Source organism: Schistocerca serialis, chromosome 10 (genome assembly GCF_023864345.2).
Source record: "Schistocerca serialis cubense isolate TAMUIC-IGC-003099 chromosome 10, iqSchSeri2.2, whole genome shotgun sequence".
Classification (NCBI taxonomy): domain Eukaryota; kingdom Metazoa; phylum Arthropoda; class Insecta; order Orthoptera; family Acrididae; genus Schistocerca; species Schistocerca serialis.
The window spans coordinates 151782841-151786673 of NC_064647.1; the positions used below are offsets into that span (position 1 = coordinate 151782841).

Here is a 3833-nt window from a genome sequence, read left to right on the forward strand (position 1 = left end):
AATGCAAAGAGGCCTAGGTTTTATTCTCCTATATTCAAAAGTTTTATAGATGTGTTTCACACTCCATTCTTGAAGATTAAAATTTGAAAGTTAGCACAATGGTGATGTAAAAAAATAATCAGCACTTCGAATTTAAGTTCCACTTCCTTTTTATTGGTTTTGTTGCAATATTACGTAACACACAAAACATCGCTCCACAATACAAAACATACTTGAAAACATCTTTCTCGCTGTTAAAGTTCACATTTTATAAGCGGACTACAATATGCGTCTTTCCAACATGACGTGCAAGAGTTGACCTTTTCAAGGTCCGACTCTCTAACAAGTAATTAACTAATAATCGCTTACGCGTCCAAAAATCAGAGTTACAAGTATGTCAAAGGTCATAGTGACAAAAGAGAGAATTTACATAAGAATAATATCATAGCAATATAAACATATCGATGTATCAAAGTATCTCTACATTAATGAAATCAAATCTGAAAGTTGTCTCAGAAACATGTTAACTACTTTACAGAAACACGGTAGAGTATTGCTGGTATCGAGAGGTTCAGGTGAGCTGCCGTAATGGTTACGTAATTCAAGTACCATTACAAGAGTGAATGGATTTTCTTCCACTTGCACTATTAACTTTGAAATAATAGGAACTACACTTCCAATTGGAATTAATTGACGAATGATGCATCAAATTACTCAGGAGAGATCAATATTATTACTATATCATTAAGACACAGTAATCTGAAAATGTCACTTTTTGACCAATTTCGCCATATATATTCATCCTAAACCTTTCCAGAAATTGCTTCTGTCGGAACGGGACTACTCTCGATTCCTTGCAGTCGCAATGGAAAAGAACGGGATGCCCCAATTACGTCACGAATTAGAGAGCTCGTGTTCCGCAAACTGGAAATCCCGTTGGGCGGAGTACCTGCCGTTTCGGAACTCTGCGCGCCTCATCAGGCGCACGCAGACGAAGCCGCCTCCGGAACTGGGGTTTGCCTCTCGCGGTTTCCGGCTGAATTGCGCGTCTCGGGAGCAGCCGCGCTCGCGGAATCGTTGCTGCGAGCGAAACAAGCGGCTGGGAGGGGGCGTGATGGGACAGGAGGGGATGAGGTGGATTGGGACGGACTGGCGAGATGCTACGTCACGCTCCAGTGGCGCGCGGCGGGATTTCCATTAGACCCCGGCGCCGCCGCCGCTGTGGCAGCCTCTAGTCCTGCCGCCGACAGACTGATTGGATCTGAGGCGCCGTCCCGTTGGCGAATTACCCACTGGGCCGGGTTCGCCGGGACTGCACAGGCCCTCGATTGCGATGCAGTCACCCGGAATGTTAATACGGCGTTCGAGCGAGCCTCTTCTAAACAGCGCTAAGAGTTCTGCTTCGTTCCTCGCATACCTGTGACAACTACTTACACAGTCGACCGCTAAAACTGCAACAGACGAAGAGGTTGCAGACAACGAAATTTTACTTACTGCCTGAAACTTCCTGGCAGATTAAAACTGTGTGCCGGACCGAGACTCGAACTCTGGACCTTTGCCTTTCGCAGGCAAGTGCTCTACCAACTGAGCTACCCAAGCACGACTCACGCCCCGTCCTCACAGCTTTACTTCTGCCAGTACCTTGTGTCCTACCTTCCAAACTTTACAGAAGCTCTTCTGCCAACCTTGCAGAACTAGCACTCCTGAAAGAAAGGATATTGCGGAGACATGGCTTAGCCACAGCCTGGGGGATGTTTCTAGAATGAAATTTGCACTCTACAGCGGAGTGTGCGCTGATATGAAACTTCCTGGCTGATTAAAACTGTGCACCGGACCGAGACTCGAACTCGGGACCTTTGCCTTTCGTGGGCAAGTGCTCTACCAACTGAGCTACCCAAGCACGACTCACACCCCGTCCTCACACCTTCTGCCAGTACCTCATTTCCTACCTTCCAAACATCCCCCAGGCTGCGGCTAAGCCCATGTCTCCGCAATATCCTTTCTTTCAGGAGTGCTAGTTCTGCAAGGTTCGCATGAGAGCTTCTGTAAAGTTTGGAAGGTAGGAGACGAGGTACTGGCAGAAGTAAAGCTGTGAGGACGGGGCGTGAGTCGTGCTTGGGCAGCTCAGTTGGTAGAGCGCTTGCCCGCGAAAGGCAAAGGTCCCTAGTTCGAGTCTCGGTCCGGCACGCAGTTTTAATCTGCCAGGAAACTTGTCTTTGACAACATACACTGAAGCGCCCCGGAAACTGGTCTATGCATGCATATTCAAAGACAAAGATATGTAAACAAGAAGAATACGGCGCTGCCGTCGGCAACGCCTGTATAAGGCAACAAGTGTCTGACGCAGTTGTCAGATCGGTGACTGCTGCTACAGTGGCAGGTTAGCTACATTTAATTGAGTTTCAACGTGGTGTCGTAGTAGGCGCACGAGCGCTGTTACACAGCATCTCCGAGGTAGCGATGTGGTGGGGATTTTCCCGTACGACAGTTTCACGAGTGCGTCGTGAATAACAGGAATCCCGTAAAACGTCAAATCTCTGACATCACTGCAGCTGGAAAACGTCCTGCAGGACCGGGACCAACGACGACTGAAGAGAATCGTTCAACGTGACAGAAGTGAAACCCTTTCGCAAATTGCTGCAGATTTCAATACTGGACCATCAACAAGTGTCAGCGTGCGAACCATTCCACGAAACGCCGGCCGGGGTGGCCGAGCGGTTCTAGGCGCTACAGTCTGGAGCTGCGCGACCGCTACTGTAGCAGGTTCGAATCCTGCCTCGGGCATGGATGTGTGTGACGTCCTTAGGTTAGTTAGGTTTAAGTAGTTCGAAGTTCTAGGGGACTGATGACCTTAGAAGTTAAGTCCCATAGTGCTCAGAGCCCTTTAAACCATTCCACGAGACATCATAGATATGTGCTTTCGGAGCCGAAGGCTCACAAGTGCACCCTAGATGGCTGGACGACACAAAGCTTTACGGCCCGCCTCGGCTCGTCAGCAAGACAATGGACAGTTGACGACTGGAAACATGTTCCCTGGTCGGACGAATCTCGTTTCAAATTATATCCAGCGGACGGACGTGTACAGGTATGGAGACAACCTTATGTATCCATGGATCCTGCATATCAGCAGGGGACTGCTGAAGACGGTGGACGTGTGCAGTGGTGTGGGCCATGTGCAGTTGGAGTGATATGGGATCCCTGATACGTATAGATACGACTCTGACGCGTAAGTGAGCACCCTATCTGATCACCTGCATGCATTAATGTCCATTGTGCATTCCGACGGACTTGAGCAATTTCAGCACGACAATGCGACATTCCATACATCGAGAATTACCGCAGAGTTGATCGATGAACATTCTTCTGAGTTTAAACACTTCCGCTGGCCACCAGACTCCCCAGACATGAACATTATTCAGCATATCTGGGACGCCTCGCTACGTACTGTTCAGAACAGATCTCCAACCCTTCGTAGTCTTACGGATTGATGGACAGCCCTGCAGGAGTCATAGTGTCATTTCCCTCAACCACTACTTCAGATATTAGTCACGTCAATACCACGTTGTGCTGCGGCACTTCTGCCGGGGTCCTATATGGTATTAGGCAAGTGTACCAGTTTATTAGACTCCTCATTATATATTGTGCTCGAACGTTATGAATTACGTCGAACGAAACTATCTATTGACACATAGTCAACACGGATTTAGAAAGCATGGCTTTTGTGAAACACAACTAGCTCATTACACATAATAAGTGTTGAGCGCTATTGACAAGGGATTTCAAATTGATTCCCTACATCAAGATTTCCAAAAGGCTTTCGACTCTGTACCACACTAGCCTAAGGGCAATATTAC

General features: G+C 47.8%; 1 non-coding gene across 1 annotated transcript; it reads right to left on the reverse strand.

The window, feature by feature from the left end:
* Window positions 1–1804: 1804 nt before the first annotated feature.
* Trnas-cga (transfer RNA serine (anticodon CGA)) lies at window positions 1805–1879 on the reverse strand. The gene has a single exon. It is a non-coding gene; the product is annotated as a tRNA-Ser (tRNA).
* Window positions 1880–3833: the final 1954 nt, after the last annotated feature.